At 39.4% G+C, this 12,461-nt stretch overlaps 1 protein-coding gene across 8 annotated transcripts in view; it reads right to left on the reverse strand.

Annotated features, from left to right (window-relative positions):
• The window catches only part of MEIS2 (Meis homeobox 2), a 200,770-nt gene that overhangs the window by 27,783 nt on the left and 160,526 nt on the right, over positions 1–12,461 (reverse strand). The window lies entirely within an intron of this gene.

Genomic DNA, 12,461 nt, shown 5'->3' on the forward strand with positions numbered 1-12,461 from the left:
ATTCTAAAATAAATTTCCAACGTTTACAATCCTCCAAACACTGCAAGGCATACACAGATGAAAAGCTTCAGTCTTACTCTCAGAAAGCTGGGGGTTTAACAGTAAAGAGATACCATGCTACAAGATGAGAGTCTTGGTGGCAGCAGAGTGGCCACTGGTATGCAGAGAGGATGGACATAATGTGGGTGAGAGGGGGAGGGGGACAGGAGGCCTTGGGCTCTTTCCTGAAGGATTCCAATAGGTGGAAATGGGAAAGTTAGAAGGAGGGAGAACATACCAGGTAGAGGAAATTGCTTAAGCAAATGCACAGAGAAAGCAAGTGTTTCGAGCTAAGACGCTTTGTAGAAGAGGTACTGGATTGAAGTAAGGAGATAAATTTGAATCCTGGTTTGCAGTTCCCTAACTATTTGACCTCTCTGGTTCAACACTTCTCATCCATAAACTAGAGATGATAGATAACTCATAAGTTTATTGTAAAGATTAAGTGTTTAGCTAAATAGTTGGCATATTTGGAATACCAGAAATTGTTAATGTACTTTTTTTAAGTCTTGGAAAGGGTAATTAGAAAAATTCCCAATATTACCAAAATAACCCTAATGCATGTCTAAGTTATGTGCTCAGTGGCCCAATCAAAGCATTCATTTCTACTATCAATTAAATGTTGGAGGAAGAGCTTCAAAATGTATGTTATTAACTTGAACTTTGTCATTATTTTATCTACAATGAAACATCATTGGAATGTCAATGGGAAAAAAGGAAATAGTAAATGAGACAACTTGAATTTTCAACGATTTCATTAGATTTTGCCTTCTGGGTGTTTTTTTCTGTTTTTTTTTGGGGGGGTTTTTTTTGCGGTACGCGGGCCTCTCACTGTTGTGGCCTGTCCCGTTGCGGAGCACAGGCTCCGGACGCGCAGGCTCAGCGGCCATGGCTCACGGGCCCAGCCGCTCCGCGGCATGTGGCATCCTCCCGGACCAGGGCACGAACCCGTGTGCCCTGCATCGGCAGGCGGACTCTCAACCACTGTACCACCAGGGAAGCCCCCTTCTGGGTGTTTTATTTGTCTCCCTACACCAGCATGGATAAGCATAAACCCATTGGTGGACCTTTGTTCAGAGATCACAAATTATTCATCCAAATATTTAAGCATATAAGAATAACATACTTATCCTATTTGCTGTTCCCTGAAGTCAAGGACAATGGAAGCTAAAATATCTAGTGGTTAGAGGATGGGTATTAATGTGGGAGTGAGAAGAAGAAGGAGAAATGGGAGCTGGAGACTAAGGCCTCAGAAACACTTAGCAACCTATACTTCTCTTCAGTAACCACATTTTTTTAATTCTTAGAAATCTTATAAGGATGAGGGTGAGAATGATGTAGAACTTACTTTGCTGACTAATAAAAAAACAGGTCTGCTAAAACTCTTTATCTTGAGCACATGTGGGATGGTGGTTCTAAATATGGATAGCAAATGTAGGAAAAAAGACCTCCATGCTGACTTTTGACACAGGATGGTGTCTTATTTCTCATGTTTACCAAGTGAAGTACAATCCTGACCTAGTTTATGAGGTACATTCTCAGAAACACCTGTGTTCTGAGCATAAAGTAATTAAGAAGTAACATGTTAATGATGTCCTTAATTTGAAAACCAGGGAAACATCTGCAGAAGTCATGCAGAGTTGTGTTGTTCCACATCCTTTCTCTAGAATGAAACCGACCCATCGGACATACACGGGTGGAGGTTCAGAACAAACTTACACTCGGCTGGAATATATGGAACAGAAGATCTGGTCTTCTATTGGTAAAAGCACGCCTTGAAGGCTTCAGTAAGATCAGAAAAAAAAAAAAAAGAAAAAGAAAAGAAAACCTGTTGTTCAGTTTCAACCCTGAAGAACCAAATAAACCTAGTAAGTTTTCTATTTCTTAATCAAAAATGGTATATAAAGTTCTCTCGAATATAGCCCCTGTAGAGTAAAGCTGCCAAACCACCTTCGATACATTTTTAAACGAGATGTTTGCCCTAGAGATAGGTATCACCAAGAAAAGAGGTCCTGCAATGCCTGTGAAATATGTGGGATTGACTTGAAGAGCGCCGTGTAGCCCCATGCATTACATCAATCACAGGGCCGAAAGGAGAAACATAGAAAATGAAAAGAGGACTGATCAGTTCCAATGGAACATGAAGTATAAACATCCATTCCGTTCAAGAGACAGTCACTCAACTTGTTTTCTAAGTCATTAACTACACCCCAGACTCGGTTTTCCTGATACTGTATGCTATTTTATGTGGTTTGGAATCATTTCAAGGAATTGATCTTTGTGGCATTTTCAAAGCAGAACACAAACAAGGTATCTAGTCTCTTACTTTAACTTATGAAGTTCAAGGTTGCTTTTGCCTCACTGTCTTCGTCTTTCTACTCTTAACCCACAGTGAGTAAGAATGTAGTTCACCCAAAGCATGCTCCCACTTTTGGGGCTGTTCCCATGGCTCATATTGTAGCTCCACTTAGCAATAACTCCATACTTAAAACACTGTGGAGACTGGTATACTACTGATTTCCCAGCATCATTGAAAAAAATGAAATGTGAATGAAATTTGAATAGACTCCTGCCAAGCAGTGTATATCTAGATAGAACTAAAAACCATATGAAACGAAGACTCAAGTGCTGATTGGAGAGCAGAGGGAAAAGCATCTAGAGAGATAAACCAAAGAAAGAAAAATGAGGATTAAAAATTGACTTAGTTTGCCCTTAAGAGTGAGAGTTTAGTTTTGGGAAATCTCATTGTCAAAGGTCAGAAATGAAGAGATATTCTCCAAATATCCAGATTCCCATGATAAGGGAATGAAAATGCTTAAATATCATTTTGGCTAAGGGATATCATTTTCATTGGGCAAAGTTGCCTCCAGTATCTTAAAGAATTAAACTGAGCTCCTTCCACAGGATAACAGAGCGCATGGAAAGAAGAAGGGACAGCATTGGGTTCTGAGTCAGACATTAAATGTCTAGCCCTGGTCTGACAGTTATGAGATTCACAACAATGAACAAGCCACCAAACCTTGGAGAGCCTGCATTTCCTCACCTGTAAAAGGCAAATGATAAACCTCATTTACTTCACAGGGCTGATGTGAGAATCAAATGAGACGGTATATATAAAAGTGCCCCCCAAACAGTAAAGGGCTATAAAATATAAGGCAGTGTGGTAAAGGCGTATTTCATTAAGGAGTCAAAAGTTGGGTTTTTTTTTCTCCCTCATTCTACATGATAACTCCTGAGATCCTTTCTTATTGTTTCTGAATGTCAAATTTATGAAAGTTCATTTAAAAGGGCAGAAACAAACAAACAGATCCTAGAGGAGTATAGTCTAATCTTGCTTTCTTTCTCTCATTAATATTCTGTATGAAATTGTGTAAGTCCTTTTGGAAACCTCAGTTTTTCCCATCTTTGTAATGGACAATAGTGCAGCTTTCTATGTAGTGTTTTAAATTACTTACAAGAAAGTCTCCTGAAATATAAGCCCTTAATAGAATCTGAAATTATGAAAGTCCTCTATAAATGAACAACAAAAAATCTTACCCCTAAACAATAGTTATTCTTATGAATCGTTGGTCTCATTACCAACAATATGTCACAATTCTGTCTGCAGCAATAGATGGAAAACAAGGTGCACATACAATACAAAACGCATTCAGTTGCTGGAGGGCACGAAAAGGTACTTGTAATGTCATCTGAATTTAGGCCATTATACAACAAACCAAGTATGAAGTGATGAAAGTATAGCAGTTTGCCAACAAGCTGATGTTTTCAGATTCCATCCCACATTTCCTTATTCTTTCTGATGGGATCACCCAGTTCTAATGTTCTTTTGCCATATATGATCATTCTGCTAGCAAAATATGACTCAATCAGTGTTTGGATTTGATATCAGAAGCTTACAGAACACAGGCTTCAGACTAGCTAGTTTATGGCCACCATACATCCTTCAGGAAATATCAACTCCCCCGACCCGCCATGATCCAAGCCATGTGATGTTCCTCCAAAGCAACAACTGAACTAACACCTCTTAAACTCCATGAATACAGTACTAATTAGTGATCAAGAAGCACCTTGATATAAATCATGTGCTTTAGAGAGAGAGAGAGAGAATGGGAATAAGAATACGAAGAGCAAAGAGAAGAAAACACAAACAAAACTGGCGCCAAAGTCTTTTTCTTCACTGAGTCCCATCAGTCACCTCCAGCATGAAAAATCCTATCCCAAATTCCCTGCCATAAATGCTGGCATCACTGGTTTTTGTTCACCTTGACACACTCAAAAGAGTAGCACAAAAAAGTCATTTTAAGTAGCAAAATAGCAAGCCATAGCCATGTAACCTCCCTCTGTACAGGTTTGGCTGAAACATCTGTGGGAAAAGGGGCTGCCGAGAATTCAGTGAAACATAAGCAATGAGAAAACCTTTCTATCCTCTTCAATTACTCAGAAATGGGAAAGGAGCATCATTTTCAAAAGAACAAATGCTACACAAGACATGCCCTTTCAATCCTTTGTAAGGTTCTGTGACCTGTGAAACTATCTGCAATGTCAGCAGGAGAAAGCCCTTTCCAGAACAAATGCCCATGTTTTATGTGTACTGTATTTGCTAATCATTACTTCATAAGCAAGAGTAGATATACAGTGGGGCTATAAATAATGGCGGGGATGTAAAAGTGAATTGATCTGTCTGGCTATCTAGTAATACTCCTGGCACAAGACCAGTCTTGAATGGCTGCCAGCTACCACGGAGCCAGCCAGTGATTTGTCTGGGGGTCCTGCCCTGTCAGGCAGAAAACAGTCTTAAAGCTGAACTCCCACCACCGTGTGCACTGCCTAGATGGCGGCCATGAGCACTTCCCGCGGTGTCCCCTGTCACCAAATCAGTCCAAAGATCACACACACAAAAAAAAAAATGGCAGAAAAGAAAGCAAAAAAAAAAAAAAAAAAACCAATCAAACCAAATCAAATTAAAAATACACCTCCGGCCAACCCAAATTATAAAGGGGTCAGCGAGACCTGGGGTATGGTCCCAGAGGTTATCACACTTAAACTGCAGAGCTGTGGGGACCCTCTTATGCAAGAAGCACCTTCACAGTTCTGGATATTTCTGCAACAAGGCCAACAGATCAGATCAGCCCCCACCCAGATGGGTGTACTTCCCTGACAAAGAAGTGGGTTGGCTCTGATGACCAGAGCATTTAAGAAATCTCCTTTGAAAGTGGAGATTCAATTATGGGTTGACTATGTCCCTCAATTCCCTACCAGGCTACTCCTTCACCCCACCCTCTCTCTGGAGAGAGTGAGTCTGATCTCCGGACAGGTAGCAGGAACCACTTCTCCCTGTGTGGACATGGTCAGGCAGCTCTGGCCAGCACTCACCTCGGGACGCCTTGCAGGGATGCAGGAAGGTGCTTGTCTGGCACAGTTTCTTGTATCCCTCAAGGCTGCCTCCCAAGTTCTTTGTAAGACCAGCCTGACTCAAAAATAAAGAAAGAAAGAAAGAAAAGAAAAGAAACAAAATAAAGGGAAGAAAAGAAGGGAAAAGGGAAAAAAGGAAAAGCAAAAGCAAAAAAGAGAAAATCTCATCCAATGATGAGCTCAACGCCAGCCTCTGCTGGGTGCATTTGATTCATGGGCTCCGCCTGAGTGTTTATTATACATGTGCAATATCCTTACGAATAGATAAAGTAACAGAGAAGGCGTTCATGGAGACAGAGGGGTGCACCGTGTGAATCAAGAAGTTGCTAATTATTTAAGGATTGGCAAGGTGAATTTCCTCAAAGTGATGCATGTTTATGGCTCAGAGACCACAGAAGGGTGAGGCAGCTGCTTTGTTTGGGTATTTTTTCATTTTTTATTGAATTTCATAAATACCAACCAAATTCAAACAAAACTGATTTAGATTTCACCTCATCACTTAAAATATATTTTGTCGCATACAGTCTGTGCAGTAATCCTCTGCTATACTTTAATTTGGTTTTAATTTTATAGGCCCTGTTTTAACTGCATATTTCCAGACCTTTATTTCTCTCACAGCTCTTAGCAAAATGGTAGCTCATAAACACAAGCTCGGCTGTATAGACTTTGCATTTCATCCCAAAGTATTTCCTTTTTTATAGCCGTGGTCTTTCCATCTTAGTGCTGTGAGCTTGGGTCACAAATCTCTCTGCTATTCCAGTGTGTGACATCTCCGCTCGTTTGCCGCTGCTCATTAACAAACAATACTGCTGTGAAATTGGTTTAATGACAAAGTAATAAAATTGCTATTCTGCTCACAGATTGCCTGAGGCACTTTGAGCTCCTACAAGGCTTACTGTGGATGCCAAGATACATTAAGCTGCTTATTCGTAAAAACTGCATCATCCGTTTTTTTCACAGGTTTTCTCCCTTTCCTATCCAGCCCTGCTTCTTTTTATCTTCAAATAAAAAGATATATTTGCTTATGTTCTTCCAGGCTGTCAAATTTTTACTCGCATGCATATTTCTGGAAAATGAAAGTATATTTCATTTCCTTTTTTTTTTTTTTTTCTGTAAAGGTCACTCTGTCCCTACTGCAAGGTTGTCCCTTGACGGAACATCCACCGCATACAACATTAAAGCAGACTTACTTTTGCATGTTACGTAAGTGAGAGCCAGGGTCGTTAGAACCTATTTTGGGACAGCAAAGGAATGGAACTATTTATGGAATAGGTTTTACCTCTTCAAAAAAGCAAGGTCTGAAGAATCCTTACAATTTCTCTATTACAACTGAAAGTTTTACACAAAAACAACCCACACAACTCTGGTAGTCACTACTCACATTAATATTTTATGAATAATAAAATATGTCTGCATGAAAGCAAAAATCTTCAGCAGGCACCTGTTCTCCATAACGAATTACATGTTCTGCGAAAGTAATCTTTTTCCATTTGTCTAATGCCCATCCAGACCTGAAAATTTACTGCTGCAAGACAATGGGGAAATAACCCAATCGCAGTTTGACAGGTGGGCAGGTCTTGATAATTATGGCCAGACATCTTAACACGGTGCAACTGATGTAAATAAACATCCAAAGCACAGATCAATATTGCTTTTCTACTTTTGCATTTTGAACAACACATGCTAGCAATTTACATCCTTTCTCTCTTTCTGGCTGATTGGAAAGGCTGCATTCATTTAAACACATTGTATGCGTACACACACTCCACATATTTCATTTGAAAGTATTCAATACAGCCAGGACTGTACTTTATAATCACATTAAAGTCACCTGCTGGTATATTTTTTATTAATTATGTAAACTGATATCTCAAGAGCTCCAAAAAGCATCTGAATTGGCCATTTGAATACCTGCAATACCTGGATGATAAATTAAAGAAAACACAAACCACGTTGGCAAAACAAGATGAACTGTCAAGAATCTGGGCATCTTTTCCTCCTATCTATGCGCTTGGCATTCGTTACAGTTTCATGAACTGTAGGTGTTTCCTCTTCTACATGCATCTGACCTCATAAATCTCAGGAACTGGAGATTTTATTACAGTAGCCAAAAGATTTGCAAGGCCTGTCAATCCTGCCGAGAGGCTGACCCCCCTGAAGATAAGAGAGGGCCTGACACGGTATGAGGGGGTCTGCTGTGGGGGAGTATATAAACCAGGGACAGAAATAAGCCACACGAGGAGCAAGGTGAACTGTTACATCCGACAGGCTCACAGGGGGCCAGTGGAGAGCCTGGGAAAAAGGTAGGAATGGGCAGAAGGAAAAGAAGAAATTGAAGGCTCTGATTGGGAAATAAAGTGAGAGGAAAAAAATCAAACACAAATGGGATGATCATAATGATCTCTACATCATTTATTCTAATCTTCAGACCTTATTAATCTTCAAAACAAAACGTTATCTCCCATTTCAAGAGCCCAAGTTCATTAGATATGTTGCTTCTCTCGGAACATCTTGATGTTAACATCATCTTTTTCCTTTTTTTTTTAATCTATTTAAGAAACAGGAGAGGGAGAGAGATAAAGGGGCATGCCCGATGTATTTTAATATAAGAAACAATGGACTACAGAGGAAGTGACCAGGAGACTCAGGGATGTAATGTTAGCTTAAATCTCTGAAAATAATACCTGTTCTTTTCTTTAAATGTGTTAGAATGCCTGTAATAAGCCATTTTCTCTGTATTTAGAAGCCTGCAATAGATCCTGTCAGCTGTTTGTACCTCAATGGTATACATTATAAAACTCAGGTATTTAATTTTAAACGTTTGATCAGTAACATAGATGAACAAAGGCTTAGAGGAAGAAAAAATACTGCAGAAAAAAAAAATTAAGAGCTGGCCAGGATTTCTGATTTTCATGACGATTTTGCCAAGACACTAACCACCCTCAAATATGGGGATTCAGAAGCCACCAAGTACTCAGATTACTGGAGACTCTTCTTTGTCTTTATTTTGCAAATGTCTCTGTAAAATATTCCATCATCAAAAGCATTAAAAACCTTGTGAAAAAAATCATACATAACAGTGTGAGGAACTATTTACAGAAAGGAAGTTAGAAATTCCTGAAATTCAGTCTCCGTGCTACCCGTTAATGAAGGATATTCATTGTCTCTCATTGTATGCAGAAAAATGCACAAGGTTTTTCCAGGAATAGAAAAGGAACAGAAAATGTGACATGACAATAATTAAAACAACAACGACAGTAGGGAGAGATACTTTTTGGAACTCCTACCGAGTGTTACAGTTCTCATAAAAATATTCTGACTCAAAGGCATTATTTCAGTTTGACAGATGGGGAAACTGAGGCTACAAATTCAGGTTCAAATAGATGGTTAACAGTGTGAAACCAAATACAAACTCAGATTCTTCTTGTTCCAAATCTGTCTTTTCTATTGCATCTTGCTGCCCCTCCATAAGAAGTGACTCATGAAAAAGTACCAATACTACATGTGTGTGCCAGTGTTAATACCACAGATTCTTCTAGGTAGTTCCAAGCAGGTGATGTACCCTCTGTTACCTAACCTTTTATATAAATGGAGATTTGAAAAGATATGACCCTCATCTGAGAAGCGGTTAGATAATATACATGAAGTTCTTAGATGCTTTTTAAGGAAAGGTATGATTTAAAAACAGTCAATGTTGTCATGCTTGACTTAGTTAGAACTAATCAAAAAGAGCATCTTCTATCTTCTACATGGCCAAGGACCACATCATTAACTCTGGGAAGCTTTTGGAAAATAAATGGCACTGCTTATAAAGGGAGATCAAAAAGAACATAACTCACAGCTCATGTCCAGCTGATCACAGATGATTCCATTACAAACATTATTAATAATAAAAGCAAAAAATAATTATATAATCATGTCTGTCTTCCTCAACAGACTGGAAATTTCATGAGGGCAGGGATTATGTCTCTTTGGTTTGCCATTATCTCTCTAGCACCTGGCACTATAAATATTTATTATCTGACAAACTGCTTAATCAAATATTCATACCAATGTAAGAAAGATACAGATCCTTCTGAACTTAAAGACAGTTTACTTACACATGTCTCAGTCTTTTCAGCAGCTGAATGTGGCTGTAGTGAGTCCATGGGGTGGGAGAGGAGGTAAGCTAACAGAAAGGGATGGAAGTAGAGCCTCCTCCAAAGGGCAATACATACATAGCTCTGGCTGTGGCAGTCTGCTCTGACCTGTGGGGAAAGAAATACGAGCTTCCCACTGCCTGCAACTTTCTTCCCATTTTTCATTTTATTTTGTTTCCCAACTGCATGGGGGGAGATATGTTTCCAACATTTGGAGATGAAATCAGAAGAGAATATTGTGTAGGCATTTGTGGGTATGGTTGGACTCTGTGCATAATTATAACATTGAACTTTAAGGAAAGTATATACACTATGTTCTAAACAATCGATGTAATGATTTCATACCTTTGTCATTTACATTGGATTTTAAACTGCAAGTTCCACGAGGGCAGAGGGTCTGTTTTGTCCCAGCCCTGAATATGCCTTGCCTAGCATAGTTCCTGGCACTGTGATATGTACTTGGGCAATAGTAGGTGCTCAATAAACATTTGTCAACAGACTGAATGTGTGGTTTTGAAGGAAGCAGCAAATCTTTCCTTAATTTTTTATATATATATATATATATATATATATATATATATATATTTTTTTTTTTTTTTTTTTTTTTTTGGCGGTACACGGGCCTCACTGTTGTGGCCTCTCCCGTTGTGGAGCACAGGCTCCGGACACGCAGGCTCAGCGGCCGTGGCTCACGGGCCCAGCTGCTCTGCGGCATGTGGGATCCTCCCAGACCGGGGCACGAACCCGTGTCCCCTGCATCGGCAGGCGGACTCTCAACCACTGCGCCACCTGAGAAGCCCCTTAATTATATTTTATACCAGCTAGTATTGGGTTAAGTTTGGATTTACTAAAAATACACGAATTGATGATAGAGGTGACACTTCGGCAGATTATTGGCTGGCAGGAAGAAACCAGTTGAGGATTAACATGTATCTAGAGACAATATACCACAGAGGTAAGTAGAGTTGATTACACAAGGAACTGCTATATGAAACATTTAGAGATATACAGAAGTAAAAAAGAGCTACCAAAATCCCAAAAAACTCCCAGTGACACTGGGAGATGTCACTGGGGATGGCAAGGGGTTTTAAGTCATGAGAAAAGCTACAACCAAGGGCTCTTCTACTCTGCACATAAGGTTGCAAGTGAAACTAACAGGATGCAAACACATAGGCTTACAGACCCTCATTTTATGCATTATCACTCATTTCCCATTCTCATGCCCTCAGTGTCTAGGTTTTTTATATCTTGTGTTCTGTTTTGTTTCTGAGGTTATATTTGGCACATTTAAAAGAAGCCCATCAAAATCATTTACGACTTGTTCCTGAAAACCTAAGAAAAAGAAATTATGGGGCTTCCCTGGTGGCCCAGTGGTTGAGGGTCCGCCTGCCGATGCAGGGGACACGGGTTCGTGCCCCGGTCCGGGAAGATCCCACATGCCGTGGAGCGGCAGGGCCCGTGAGCCGTGGCTGCTGAGCCTGTGCGTCCGGAGCCTGTGCTCTGCGACGGGAGAGGCCACTACAGTGAGAGGCCCGCGTACAGTGAAAAAAAAAAAAAAAAAAAAAGGAAATTATGAAAGATTTCCCAAAATATTGAGGTTGTTGAGGAAGAGGAAAGATATGAGTAATCATGAATTAGGTCACTGACTTTAAATGTAAATATTTACATACTCTTCATGTATATTCATCATATATATGCACACCTTTCTATCAGTACAAACACGGGTATGTTTATTTGTAACATTACATAGTATGTGAAGTAAATAAAGGAAATTAGATCCTTCCTTGTGGGTTTGGTATTGTTTTTAATTATCCAGTTTCCACCACTGTGAAATAAATTATGTGGTTCAAAGTTGCCTGTTATCCTACTGGCAATGGTGGGCATCAAAACTGCAGTGAGGAAGTGGTTTCCTTCACACTCCTGAGTACCCACATTTTTTTCTGTATTGGTTCAGCCCATTCTTAATGACTATGTTTAAAAACATTTCTAGGAATTTTCCTTTCACTAGTTTTGATAGATTCCCTGAATCCATTCCCATAAAGGGAATATAACTCATCTTAGTTAAAGTAATTGTCGTGAAGGACAGTCAAATGATTAAAATTTGTCATCAGCCAAGAGAAGAGAGTAGGAAAAAAGGCTTATAGCAGCAAACTCAATATATCACAGGGAAGATAAACAAACAGTTAACATATTGAAAAATAAATGCTGCTTTGTTCAGAATAGCACAACCTCGATGGGTGCATTGTATCTGAGACTAGCCTTACTTCAAGAAAAATACAGAATTTTTGTTAAAAAAGCATTTCTTTCATGAGAAATTCAAATTAGAGCACAGCTTTCGTGTTGTAATTTTAAAACTATCAAGTGGAATAAAGCAGAAGTTTATTTAAAATAATACCAGCATGAGCTTTATAACAGGAAACAAAATTGGGAAAATGTTGATACTTGCATTCTGGAAGCCAGAAAGCACTTCTATTTCGTGAGGCCCTATGACATTCAGTTACACATCTGCAATGACAGTGACAACTAGGAAAGTGCTTCAGAAATGAGAAAAATGCATTTGGGGTTGGGCCTATGCATCACAGAACAGAATCAATCTTCCTAATTAATGGCAAATTAGCAATCCCAAAATGTAGGGGATCAACCTGTCTTCACTGGCCAAGGATCATGCTAAGTATAGAGCTTCCTTTAAGTGCCTCTAAATTACATTTACGTCCATATAAAGTAACATTCTTTTAATCTAATACTACATTAGTGTCACGGTTCTTAAAGTTATACACCGTTTAAAATTTCTATAGATAGGGGGACAGATAAACAAATTAATAGACAGATATGCAGATAATCGGGCATTTCACAAAGCAAGGCTCTAAGGTG

The sequence above is a fragment of the Phocoena phocoena genome, chromosome 2 (genome assembly GCF_963924675.1).
Source record: "Phocoena phocoena chromosome 2, mPhoPho1.1, whole genome shotgun sequence".
Lineage (NCBI taxonomy): Eukaryota > Metazoa > Chordata > Mammalia > Artiodactyla > Phocoenidae > Phocoena > Phocoena phocoena.